Source organism: Hevea brasiliensis, chromosome 15 (assembly GCF_030052815.1).
Source record: "Hevea brasiliensis isolate MT/VB/25A 57/8 chromosome 15, ASM3005281v1, whole genome shotgun sequence".
In the NCBI taxonomy this organism is placed as follows: domain Eukaryota; kingdom Viridiplantae; phylum Streptophyta; class Magnoliopsida; order Malpighiales; family Euphorbiaceae; genus Hevea; species Hevea brasiliensis.
In genome coordinates, this window is record NC_079507.1 from 46,389,201 (window position 1) to 46,403,911 (window position 14,711).

Sequence of the window (14,711 nt, forward strand, 5' to 3'; positions counted from 1 at the left end):
CTTTAGCATGTGCCATAATACTTTTTGTTGCGTTGTCACCTTACTTTGCCTTTCCTTGTCAATTGCGAACATAAAATTAATAATTAAAAAAGTTAGATATACATAAATTTTGTTATCATCAAAAGTTATTCTCCTTTGAGCTCTAAGGCTAGCAATTGCTTTATGTTACTATTGGTTCCTCTGTTGAAAGAGTGAATTTGAGAACAATGCAAAAAGTCATCAATGCAACTATTTATCAACCTAAATTATGTTCATCTTCCATTGTCCTTTCAAAATCCTTGATATGCAATATTGGTGAAAATAGTAACTCTTTCAAGAAAGTTGGAATAATTTTGTTCTTGCAATTTAATTTTGTATATGTCTTTATGGTTAACAACCTACAGTGTATAATTATCCATGTCCCCTAAAAGAAAATAATGAGACAATTACAATAATCACATGGACTGTAGACCATAATGGATTGACTCAAGTTCTACACCTAGATAATCTTATTGCTATGCTGTTTATATGCAAATGAGATTTAAACATTACTATTTGGGGTAGAATTACAATGAACAACTATTTCTGCATAGGAACTTTTTGTGAAGTTCATTTGGCTTCTCTACTTATATGTTACTGATAAAAACATTTTAATATTATAAAGCTATGCTTTAGGATATAAGGAGAAACTAGGCGCATTGAAACCATAACCAATAGTAATTGCACTTGGATCCATATAAAATATTTATACATTAATGTTTGGGAGATTGACACTGGTATAAGAATAAATTCATTGATTTTTGCCCTTCTAAGTATGTAAGTCATTACTCTAGATGTTCAACTATGGCAGTGAATGGGACTCAAGTGGAATTGTATGCTTCGGTGATTCCATGAATGCTTTTTATCCTTATTTACAACATGAAGATGAGAATACTTCCAAATTCTGGGATCCATAGTCTTAAAGAGAGAATTATGTATTCCTTGTTCGATTTGATGTACTGTGTAGACATATAAAAATTTAAGGTGTACATTCAAATGTATTGATTAGCAAATGATTTTTCTATGAAGAAAATTCTACTTAGTTGAAGTTATCTATTGTCTCATGAAGATTTTCATGCTTGCTCCATTCATATATATGTTTTATTTGCAAGTTATGCTTTCTAAATAGAATTGAATTAGACATTAGACCTCCCATTCAATGATAATCGTCCTTCAGTTTGGGACTAGCTATCAAGTTGGATGGGAGTTAACTCTGGGGGTTGGTTGCTAGTTTTTATGGTGTTAGAATTTGTGTTCTAGGATTTTTCCTAAAGTAATTCAGTTATAAATTCTCGAGTTTTATCATTATTTGCTTCTTGATCTATTGTAACATCCACCATTTTCGACATCAAAATTTCTATCGTCGATAGAATATTCTGGCAAAATTTGAAGATTCCACAGATAAGAGAATGGTGGTGGAAAGTGTATGTATATGTATATGTATATGTATATATATGTACGATGAGTTAAAAATGTATTTAAGAATGAAAAAGTTTTAAAGGTTTTGATCAAGAAAAGTTTTTAGGTGTTTTTTTAGGCAGAAGAAACTTTGACAGCCAAAGTATGAACTTTCAGCAATTAAAGTCCCTTTTTTTGCTCAAATTTTTTTTTTTGGACAGAATGGACTCTGGTAGCTAGAAGTATGACCTCTAACAGTCGAAAGTCTCTCGACAATGAGGGCATAAAAAAGGCTAACTGCCTGTCTTTCTATCAAAAAGAAGTTTAAACTCTTACTTCTCTCTCTTACTGTTGTGACATACAAAAAGTTGTCTGAGGAGATTTTCTTAGCCATTTCATGCTTTGAAGCTTGATTATTTTTTTGGGAAGCTTGTGAAAGTGGATTAAAGCTAGGATCGCCAACTCACCTTTTTCTCAAATTCAAGGGAAAGAGGTAAATTCTTTTTTCTCTTGATCTTTTAAAACGATCTAAGTGTGTTTATGTATGTTAGGATGGTTGTGTTTTGTTTTCATGTGGGGTTGAGAAGATGAATTTTGATAGGGCTAAGTATAAGGTTTGCATGATGAGTTATTGATGCATGTTTGCTTAGAGGTATGCTTTTCTTATTGGGTTTTGGTATTTTTGATGCTAAATGAGGTATTGTTCTTGATTTTTGTCAAGTTTATGTGTTTATAGGCCTTAAATGATTAGTTTCCTTAGTTGAAACTAAGGATTTCTTATTTATGTGATGTTTGAAGTTTGATTGAACCTCAAATTCAGTTTTATATTAGTTGCATCTATATTTTGAGCATGGATTTAAGTTGCTTTAGGCCTTAAGGATGTGTTTGCTTTTTTGGATCATGTTTTAGGAGCTTGGAAAGTTTTTGGATGTTTTTGGGAGAGAAATTCTACAGGTTTTAGACTTGAGACTGAAAATTCCTAGGTTTGGCTATCGAAAACAATTATTTTGGCAATCGAAGCATGCAATTTATCAAGAAAATCTAGAAAATTTCTAGATTTAGCTGCCACAGTGGCTATTGAACTAAAAGGGACTTTTAAGCTTCAAGGGTTTGGTAGTCAAAGTCCAAGACTTTGACAGTCCTAGTAGCTATTGGACTAAAAGGCTAGCTAAAGCCTGACACTTCGGCAGCTGAAGTCCAAGACTTTGGAGCAGATGAAGTGGGTTCTGCCAAGCCATTCTCCCTTCTTTTCTAAGGTTCCAAAATATGATTCTTTTGTTCAAAAAGGGTCTAGAATAAGATGTATGATGTATGTATAGAGTTTTAAAGCTCTGAATAACTCTGTAAGATCTAATGTTTATAGGATAGGACTTGAGAGATTCGAAAAAGTAAGGATCCGAGGCTAGCTACCATTCGTGTTAGGTAGTTGATAAGCTACAAAACGTGAGTAACTCTAGCCTTAATAAATGTAAATTCTTTAAATTGAATTCATGATCATCCCCATACATTATTTCATTGTTTATTAGGGTGTATATATCTAGAGAGCGAATATGTTGCATTTTTGCATATTTGTTGATAATGCTCGATGGACATTGGATGACTCACTGGCCTCCCCCATGTTATGTATATGTTATGTTTATAATGAGATCATGTATGATTTGTGGTGGTAAGACTAGGTGAGGCCTAATAAGCCCCTGACACACTACTTCTAAACGAAAGTCCTGAGGAGCCTCTTTATAAGCCAAGCACATTAGATATGTTACTAATTTAAGCAGAAGTCTTGAGGAGCCAATGTATGAGCCAGGAATATTGAATCTGGGAGACCACTTGTGATAAGTCCATTATATGTAAAATGTTTATGTGGTGAAAGTTCATATGAACGACGCATTACATTGTATGAAATGAGAAAAATAAGTTATGTATGTTTAGTTAGTTACTCATTGAGCTTGTATAAACTTACCCTTTTCCCTTAAACCCCAAATGCAGGAGTGCAATAATAGAGGAGCCCTTTGGAGAGTGAGTAGTAGGAGTAGCTGTAGAATACTTTTATGTATGTTATATGTTTAGATGAACATGTAAACTATAAATGGATAGTTACTATGTTGGTATTCAAGATTTATGATAAATGCTTTACTTTAAATATGAGTGATGTAATGATGGATGCCTGAAATCTAAGCTAACTTTTCATTTGAGTATGTATGTTGAATCAATTACACTTTACTAACTTTCTATGTATGTAAAGGTTCAAATTTCAAACCAAATTTATGTTAAGAATGTTTAATTATGAATGAAAAGGCTCAAGTGCAATGGATTTGGAGTATGCTTGGATTGTGAGTTTATAGGGATATATTTATATTTAATAGGTTTAGGCTTGCTACGAGTTCTGGTAGCCTTAAGCTGACCCGATCCTTAGAGCTGGTAATGGCCTTTGGTTTAGATTGTTACATCTATAGATTTTTATAATTATATTAGTCCTTAATGTTCTATTTCATTTACAAACTAGTCTTTCCATTCATTTTCAAAAAATTTTTGTTGTTTGTCAATGATGTGAAAGATGATCTAATGAGAAATAATTTTTTTTTATTATCCTTGCTTCTCATATATATATATATATATATATATATATATGGACACCTCTCTCTCTCTCTCTCTCTCTCTCTCTCTCTCTCTCTCTCTCTCTCTCTCTTTCCCCCCTCTCACTCCATTTTTATTTCCGTAAAACAAATTCAAACTCGATAAAAAAAAAAATGCAACAAAGAAATGCAAAATCAGGATACCTAATATATCAATCATTCCCACTACCCTTCTACATTGTTCCATTGATGCCATCACTCATCCTATTGCACTGGATGAAGTTGATAAAGCTATGTCATTATCCTTTTTGTTAGAATTTTATATGGGCGAGAGTGTGGATTAATACTCAATTTACATATTTTATTAAATTGGGTTTAATGGGCCTCGCTTCTTGTTAAAATGACCAAAGCCATTTTAACTTTAATGGGCTCCACCTTTTATATTCATTTTTTTTTTTGTTTGCCCACCAATGTGGGACTTTCATTTCCAACACTCTCCCTTAAGTGCAAGTCCATCGGTCTTCCTGGACTAGGCTTGTCACTTGCAACACATCATGGGCTTTTTCAGTTTAGTTGTACCTCCCTCCTAACTCTAGCATTTTTTATTCTCATTTTTTTTTGGCATTTTTCTTTAAGTTTGGCTTTTCAATCTAGGTAACTTCCTCCTTATGGGCTCTTCAAGATCTTTTTTTTAGGGCTGTTAAGCCCTATAAGCCCTGATACCATGTTAAAATTTTATATGGGTGAGAGTATAGATTAATACTCAATTTATATATTTTATCAAATTGGGTTTAATGGGTCTCACTTCTTGTTAAAATGATCTAAGCCATTTCAACTTTAATGGTCTCCATCTTTTATATTCATTTTTATATTGTCTTTTGCCCACCAATGTGGGACTTTCATTTCCAACACTTTTCTAGACCATAAGCCTCTACCAAAATTTTGGGAGGGGATCGGGTTGAAGATATCTTAACTAAATATGCATTCGAGCCATCGTAGAAGATAGATGTAGAAGAAGCCCATAAAAAAGGTGATAATGGAATGCATTTGGAGCTTTGATATTATTGGGAGCATAAAAAATGATAGTTTAGGGGGGACTAGGGAGCTAGGTTGTGAGATAAAGGGAGAAGGGAGCCTATGTGTTGCTACTTTGAGAAAGTGATGGCCTTTAAGTTTGGATTTTCAGTCCAGAAAACTTCCCCCTATGGGCTGTTCAATATATTTTTTTAAGGCTATTAGGCCTTGTGAGCCCTGATACAATGTTAGAATTTTATATGGGCGAGAGTGTGGATTAATTATATATTTTATCAAATTGGGTTTGATGGGCCTCACTTCTTGTTAAAATGACCTAAGCCATTTTAACTTTAATGGACTCCATCTTTTATATTCATTTTTTTTTCTTTTGCCCACAGATGTGGGACTTTCATTTCCAACACTTTTCTAGACCATCAGCCTCCACCAAAATTTTGTGAGGCGACTATGTTAAAGATATCTTAACCAAATATGCATTCAAGCCATGGTAGGAGATAGATGTAGAAGAAGCCCATAAAAAAGGTGATAATGGAATGCATTTGGGGCTTTGCAACTGTTGGGAGTATAAAAAATGACAGTTGGCGGGGGGGGGGGGGGTGTTGGTGGGGCGCTTGGTTGTGAGATAAAGGGATAAAGAAGCCTATGGGTTACAACTCTGAGAAAATGATGGCCTTTAAAGAGATGAAGGGGAATGTAGAAAGGGATGGAGATTGGGTCATAAGAACAAAAGCATGGGTGGGTGTGTGAGAGAAGGAGATAGGGGTTAAGAGTGGAGGGAGGGAGATAAGAAAAAACATATGGTAGAGAGGCTAAGAGAAAGGGACATTAATAAGAAAAGGGAGAGGGTAGAGAGGTGAGTTGATTTTATTAATAGTGAAGGTATTTTAGTATTTTCATCCATAATTAATGGCTAAATATGAGAAAATAAATAGTATGATCGTTTTATTTCGCAGAATCAAATGGTAAGAATAGATAAATATAATTATAATAATTCAAAAATCAATTAGTGAATAATGAAAATTTTAAAGTAACTCACTTTTTTGTCCTATCTTAGTTTTGAGCTTGTTGCTGTGCAATTTCTTTGCATTTAGGTTATTTTTTTATTCGGCAATGTTGCTTTAATGTAATGAAATTCATATTACAAAAATAGTAATTACTTGTTTGAAAATTTTTTCTTTATCTTTTAAGAAATCTCTTATTTGGTTAAAATTAAATTTGAATACTGTTACACAAGTAATTAGGGAAAGTATAAAACAATTTCATAGCATAAACCAAAAGCCAAATTCTATAGGCATATTACAATATTTCTTGGATCTAGGAGTAGGAGTTATGCATTGATCACCTCTTTAGGCATATTGTGGTAAAAATGTTTGTTTGATTAATGTAACGATTAGGCTCCCACCACTAGAGGAATTGTCCGCTTTGGCCATAAGCCTCACGGTTTTGTCCCATAGGTGGAATGGAGAACTTCCCAGGATGTCACCCATCCTAGGATTTCTCTCAGCGAAGACGCAACCTGAGTTCTTCCAACTCTCCAGGCCATTCCACCAAAAGGCGCCTCTAGTGATTAGTTCCCCTATCTTATATATCATTACTTTTTGAGCCCAAGATCATCTCCGTGCTTTGCCAATGTGGGATTTGCCTAAGGAACCTTTTTGTGGGATTTGCTTTCAAAAAGGTCCCTTAGGCAAATCCCACATTGGCAAAGCACGGAGATGGTCTTTGGCTCAAAAAGTAATGATATATAAGATAGGGGAACTAATCACTAGATGCGCCTTTTGGTGGAATGGCCTGGAGAGTTGGAAGAACTCCAGGGTTAAGCGTGCTCGCTTGAGAGAAATCCTAGGATGGGTGACCTCCTGGGAAGTTCTCCATTCCACCTATGGGACAAAACCGTGAGGCTTATGGCCAAAGCGGACAATTCCTCTAGTGGTGGGAGCCCAATCGTTACAATTAATGTTTAGTGTTTTTCCTTTTCTTTTTTTTTTTTTTTGGGAAAAATCAAAGAGGAACAACAACCAATTAAGTCAGGATAGACTTGGGAAACATCATCATTGCTTTCAACAAAGCAAATACATTAGAGGGAGATTCACGTAATCTATGCATGCCCAAAGGCATAAGACAAGCATATCACACCAGCCAATCTGCACAATGGTTCGCTTCTTAAAACACATAATTATTCAAAATTTAGTAGCTTCCAGCTAGAAGTCCCCAGATGCAACCAATTAGCATCCCATTAATACTCATATCATTCTCATCAAACAACCATGCAAATAACTTGGTTATCAAGCTTAACATGAATGATATGGAAATTCAGATCCCAAGCAAGCTCCAAACCTCTTAAGATACCCCAATTCTCTTCACAAAAACATCATAAGAATCAAGGTTAAATAGGAACCCACCTAAACAATGACCTTGGGAATCACAAAGAAAATAAGTAGCAGAAGCCAGAGAATCTCGTGAAAAATATTCCTATCAATATTTAAAGTCACCAATGAAATGGGAGATGGGTTTCACCTCATTAGCAATTCCTATCTAGCCATCCTAATATGAGAGTAATTTATTAAGTCTAAAGCATGGGAAGTATCAGCAACCCGAAGCAAAATAAAACTAGTTGGATCAATGGAAAGAGAAGTCCCCTAAAAAATATAGAGATTCCTCTATTTCCAAATCCACTAGATAGCAGTGCAAAGGTTAGAACTCAATCTTAAGATTGTAACACCCCTATATTCGGTAGTGCGTTCTACTGTTCCGATGACAGTGTCTGTCCGGACAGCTATGATGCTTAGAATTATATTTAAATGTTAGTGAGGAGACATAAAATAATGAAATACAAGAAAGGAAAATATAAGAAAAATAAAGGAAAAATAATAGCAATGAAATGTAATTAAGTTAAACGAGCCAAAAACCGTAGTGATGGGTGACCGCACCAAGAAGTTGCGGCGTGGACCGTTGACTAGCCCTGGACCGCGGAAAACCCTGAAAAATATTTTTAAGACTTAAATAAATATCTATTAAAGTATAAATTTCATTAGAATTATCAAAAAAAAAAATCAATAAATTAGTATAAAGAAAAACGAAAAATCGAGAAACAGATAAAAATCGGTGTTATCGAAAAAATCGAGAATATAACCCCAAGTGGGGCATTTTGGTCATTTGACACATAGAGTTGCCTTTTGACCTCAATGTCCATTAAAAATAAATGATATTACACTTTAGAAATGACATGAAAAATTAAATTGAGATACGTTATGTAAATAGTAAAAGATTAGTGGCAAATGAGCAAAATTAAGGAAATTAAGATTAATGAATTGTTTAACCAAGTTAGTGCTCCACTAGTGACATCTTAAGGGACCCATATTAAGCATTAGTGGACTGAAACTACCATCTTCAACCTCAAAGATAAGAACCAGCCGAATGGAAAAACACTATGAATCCTCCATAGCCATCCATGGTGAGAGCTCCATGCAAGCATGTTCTAGCCACTTTTTCCACTAGGTTCCTTCATTAACTTTGCTCCTCACCTTGTAAGGAAGAGTTTGATAGCAATTTTAAGAAGTTTAGTGAGGTTTTGATCAAGCTTCAAAAGTGGTAAGTGAGTGTTTTCAATTCTTGTTTCATTAAAAGTGTAACCAAGGTTGTGGGTAGTTGATTTATGGAAGAATTTTTGAAGTTTGATGTTTTGATGGAGATGTACATTTTGGCAGCCATGGAAATTCAGTATATGTAGCTTGTTTTTACTTGTTTATGATTGTTTAAGATGTTGTTATTGATGGCAGCATGGATATGTGCATAATGGTTTGGAATTGGGTATGTAAATGGGGTATGTTCATGTGGTTAAATGGTGTAAATAGACTTGGGAAAATTCTGTGTTGTAGTGTGCATATTGAGAATGGTTACAAGTTGTCCAAAATGACCAAAATGTGTTGTTAAATGTGTTAATGGTAAGGTACAAACCAGGATTAGCATGAAGGAAGTAGTTTGATAAGTGTTGAATATGTAATTGATAAGTGATGAGAAGTGTGTAGTAGGGCAGTGAGTGTTTTGGCTTAGAACCTTAAGTGTGTGAGTCCAATTGGTATGAGACCAATTGGAGGTGAAACTAGGCACAAAATGTACTAACTTTCATGAAGGAAGCTTACCAAAATTCTGCCTAGAAGGTGACTTAAAAAATGACCAAATCCGGATTAGTGACTTAAAAGCCTGAAAATTGACCATTTGAGCAATAGTTAGTTTTTTGACCATAACTTACTCAAAACAGGTTCAAATGATCTGAAATTTTTACCATGAATAGTTTAGACATATATCTACAATTCTTATGAAGACACCAAAGCCTAGAAATGGCCAGAACCAAGCCAAATAGCTTGCACAACTTCAGGTACCAAAACTGGCCGAACCAAAAGTGACCTAAAAATGACCAAAAGTTACCATTTTGGTGCATTCTATCCAGCATTGGTAAATTGACCATAACTTAGTCTACACAACTCAGAATGACCTGAAATTTTGCCCCACGTGCAATAAGACATAGACCTACAAGTTTGTAGTTTGAACCGAAACCCGAAAACTAAGGGAACTAAGTCATCCGGCTAGGTTAAATTAGTATACTGAAATCTGGCAAATTGCAATAAAATGCAATATACTTGAAAATGAATTTAGTAACATGTACCAACACTAAAAGGCTATAAAATGTGACATATTGGTAACATTAAAGCTAATTCACTTAGAGTGCATCAAGGGTCAACATTATAGGTTGACTAATGAAATGAATTGAAGGGAATAGTACCAAGAAAATTTAAATATTGGATTTTATTGTTAGAAACAAATTCATTGAGTACTGAAACACTTTAAATTGTGTGTTTCAGTTGAAAAGGATATTGAGAAGCGTAAGGAACACTGAGTCAGGGCCAAGAGGCATATATCAAAGGTTTGTGCACAATAATTTTGATTTCTCATTTTCTACTTAAAAATTTAATTTAACATTATAGTTTTAAATTGTGTTTGTACACAATACTTTTTATATTTACTGCTTTTACTAGAAAATTTATTTGAACAAATGAGTTATGAATAATTTTTTATTGTTTTAGCTTTGGGAATATTATTTGAAAATTATTGTGTTGCCTACTTTGCAAATGGAAAATTTGAGAAAAAATGTGATTTGTGGTTTGTATGAAATATTGTGATTTGGAATTATTTTGATTCACACTTGGCATGACAATGTTACTATGTTCCTCCTTCATTTATGGGGTGAGTGTAATTATATTCCTCCCTCTTTTACTTGTCAGTCTGAGGTGAGTGTGGATGAGTACTCATTATCTAGCTAGCTTCCTCCCTCATTAATTTCGATTATTAGAGTAAGTGTGCCTTGTCTTGATGTACACACGGCATGTTCAGAAAAATTTGTGTCATAGCCTAAATTGTGTTATTGATTGGCAAACTGTGTTATTTAGTTATTTGATTAAATTGTGTTATTGATTGGCAAAACTGTATTATTCAGTTATTTGATCAAATTGTGTTATTGATTGGCAACACTGTGTTATTCAATTGTTTGATCAAATTTGTGTTATATGAGCTTTGAAAAATTCTGAATTGTTTGGATTGTAAATTATCAATAAAAGTTTTACATACTACATTTTAAATTGTTATTGTACACCACTGAGTAAATTTTACTCAGCGATAGCTTTTCATTGCTGTCGCAGGTAGACAGACTGACAGGGCAGCAGACTAGGCTGCTTGTACTATATTTTGAGATTTCACCGGGTATATTGAGTATACCATATTTTGTATTTTGTGCTATAATGTATGTTCACTGTATGTATATATTGTTCTTGGTTTTGAGCAGTTGTAAATTAAAATTGTACATTAAAGTTGTAAACTAAATTTGTAAATTATTTTGGTTTGTAAATATTGTGATATATTTCTTTTATCTCAGCTTTTGAAAATACTGAAAAATTATTGTGGATTTGAGTTGGTAAATGTTGAGAAACTTATTGTGTTGATTGGATATTGGAGTTTGGGGATTGAACAAAATATTAGAAGTGTTTTTTACAGGTTTTTGAAGAACTGTTTTATTCAAAATACAGATGGCACTCTGCCAAAATTTTTATAGAAATTATTAATACTTCAAATGTGTTATTTGGTTTCACTTCAGTCAAAAAAATTTTTAACACCTGTCTACAGTGCTCACCACTATGAAAAGAAGTAAGAAGAGTTTTAAAATCCCTTGTAGTGTATTTAATGGGTATATTGAGTATACCATATTTTGTATTTTGTGCTATAATGTATGTTCACTGTATGTATATATTGTTCTTGGTTTTGAGCAGTTGTAAATTAAAATTGTACATTAAAGTTGTAAATTAAATTTGTAAATTATTTTGGTTTGTAAATATTGTGATATATTTCTTTTATCTCAGCTTTTGAAAATACTGAAAAATTATTGTGGATTTGAGTTGGCAAATGTTGAGAAACTTATTGTGTTGATTGGATATTGGAGTTTGGGGATTGAACAAAATATTGGAAATGTTTTTTACAGGTTTTTGAAGAACTGTTTTATTCAAAATACAGATGGCACTCTGCCAAAATTTTTATAGAAATTATTAATACTTCAAATGTGTTATTTGGTTTCACTTCAGTCAAAAAAAATTTTAACACCTGTCAACAGTGCTCACCACTATGAAAAGAAGTAAGAAAAGTTTTAAAATCCCTTGTAGTGTATTTAATGGGTATATTGAGTATACCATATTTTGTATTTTGTGCTATAATATATGTTCACTGTATGTATATATTGTTCTTGGTTTTGAACAGTTGTAAATTAAAATTGTACATTAAAGTTGTAAACTAAATTTGTAAATTATTTTGGTTTGTAAATATTGTGATATATTTCTTTTATCTCAGCTTTTGAAAATACTGAAAAATTATTGTGGATTTGAGTTGGCAAATGTTGAGAAACTTATTGTGTTGATTGGAAATTGGAGTCTGGGGATTGAACAAAATATTGGAAGTGTTTTTTACAGGTTTTTGAAGAACTGTTTTATTCAAAATACAGATGGCACTCTGCCAAAATTTTTATAGAAATTATTAATACTTCAAATGTGTTATTTAGTTTCACTTCAGTTAAAAAAATTTTTAACACCTGTCAACAGTGCTCACCACTATGAAAAGAAGTAAGAAAAGTTTTAAAATCCCTTGTAGTGTATTTAATGGGTATATTGAGTATACCATATTTTATATTTTGTGCTATAATATATGTTCACTGTATGTATATATTGTTCTTGGTTTTGAGCAGTTGTAAATTAAAATTGTACATTAAAGTTGTAAACTAAATTTGTAAATTATTTTGGTTTGTAAATATTGTGATATATTTCTTTTATCTCAGCTTTTGAAAATAATGAAAAATTATTGTGGATTTGAGTTGGCAAATGTTGAGAAACTTATTGTGTTGATTGGATATTGGAGTTTGGGGATTGAACAAAATATTGGAAGTGTTTTTTACAGGTTTTTGAAGAACTGTTTTATTCAAAATACAGATGGCACTCTGCCAAAATTTTTATAGAAATTATTAATACTTCAAATGTGTTATTTGGTTTCACTTCAGTCAAAAAAAATTTTAACACCTGTCAACAGTGCTCACCACTATGAAAAGAAGTAAGAAAAGTTTTAAAATCCCTTATAGTGTATTTAATGGGTATATTGAGTATACCATATTTTGTATTTTGTGCTATAATGTATGTTCACTGTATGTATATATTGTTCTTGGTTTTGAGCAGTTGTAAATTAAAATTGTACATTAAAGTTGTAAACTAAATTTGTAAATTATTTTGGTTTGTAAATATTGTGATATATTTCTTTTATCTCAGCTTTTGAAAATACTGAAAAATTATTGTGGATTTGAGTTGGCAAATGTTGAGAAACTTATTGTGTTGATTGGATATTGGAGTTTGGGGATTGAACAAAATATTGGAAGTATTTTTTACAGGTTTTTGAAGAACTGTTTTATTCAAAATACAAATGGCACTCTGCCAAAATTTTTATAGAAATTATTAATACTTCAAATGTGTTATTTGGTTTCACTTCAGTCAAAAAAATTTTTAACACCTGTCAACAGTGCTCACCACTATAAAAAGAAGTAAGAAAAGTTTTAAAATCCCTTGTAGTGTATTTAATGGGTATATTGAGTATACCATATTTTGTATTTTGTGCTATAATGTATGTTCACTGTATGTATATATTGTTCTTGGTTTTGAGCAGTTGTAAATTAAAATTGTACATTAAAGTTGTAAACTAAATTTGTAAATTATTTTGGTTTGTAAATATTGTGATATATTTCTTTTATCTCAGCTTTTGAAAATACTGAAAATTTATTGTGGATTTGAGTTGGCAAATGTTGAGAAACTTATTGTGTTGATTGGATATTGGAGTTTGGGGATTGAACAAAATATTGGAAGTGTTTTTTACAGGTTTTTGAAGAACTGTTTTATTCAAAATACAGATGGCACTCTGCCAAAATTTTTATAGAAATTATTAATACTTCAAATGTGTTATTTGGTTTCACTTCAGTCAAAAAAATTTTTAACACCTGTCAACAGTGCTCACCACTATGAAAAGAAGTAAGAAAAGTTTTAAAATCCCTTGTAGTGTATTTAATGGGTATATTGAGTATACCATATTTTGTATTTTGTGCTATAATATATGTTCACTGTATGTATATATTGTTCTTGGTTTTGAGTAGTTGTAAATTAAAATTGTACATTAAAGTTGTAAACTAAATTTGTAAATTATTTTGGTTTGTAAATATTGTGATATATTTCTTTTATCTCAGCTTTTGAAAATACTGAAAAATTATTGTGGATTTGAGTTGGCAAATGTTGAGAAACTTATTGTGTTGATTGGATATTGGAGTTTGGGGATTGAACAAAATATTGGAAGTGTTTTTTACAGGTTTTTGAAGAACTGTTTTATTCAAAATACAGATAGCACTCTGCCAAAATTTTTATAAAAATTATTAATACTTCAAATGTGTTATTTGGTTTCACTTCAGTCAAAAAAATTTTTAACACCTGTCAACAGTGCTCACCACTATGAAAAGAAGTAAGAAAAGTTTTAAAATCTCTTGTAGTGTATTTAATGAGTATATTGAGTATACCATATTTTGTATTTTGTGCTATAATGTATGTTCACTGTATGTATATATTGTTCTTGGTTTTGAGCAGTTATAAATTAAAATTGTACATTAAAGTTGTAAACTAAATTTGTAAATTATTTTGGTTTGTAAATATTGTGATATATTTCTTTTATCTCAGCTTTTGAAAATACTGAAAAATTATTGTGAATTTGAGTTGGCAAATGTTGAGAAACTTATTGTGTTGATTGGATATTGGAGTTTGGGGATTGAACAAATTATTGGAAGTGTTTTTTACAGGTTTTTGAAGAACTATTTTATTCAAAATACAGATGGCACTCTGCCAAAATTTTTATAGAAATTATTAATACTTCAAATGTGTTATTTGGTTTCACTTCAGTCAAAAATTTTTTTAACACCTGTCAACAGTGCTCACCACTATGAAAAGAAGTAAGAAAAGTTTTAAAATCCCTTGTAGTGTATTTAATGGGTTATCAGTAGACGAAGTTGGTAATTCATTAAGTATACTACGAGATCATGTTATGACTTACGGAGGGGTAGGGTGTGACAAAGAT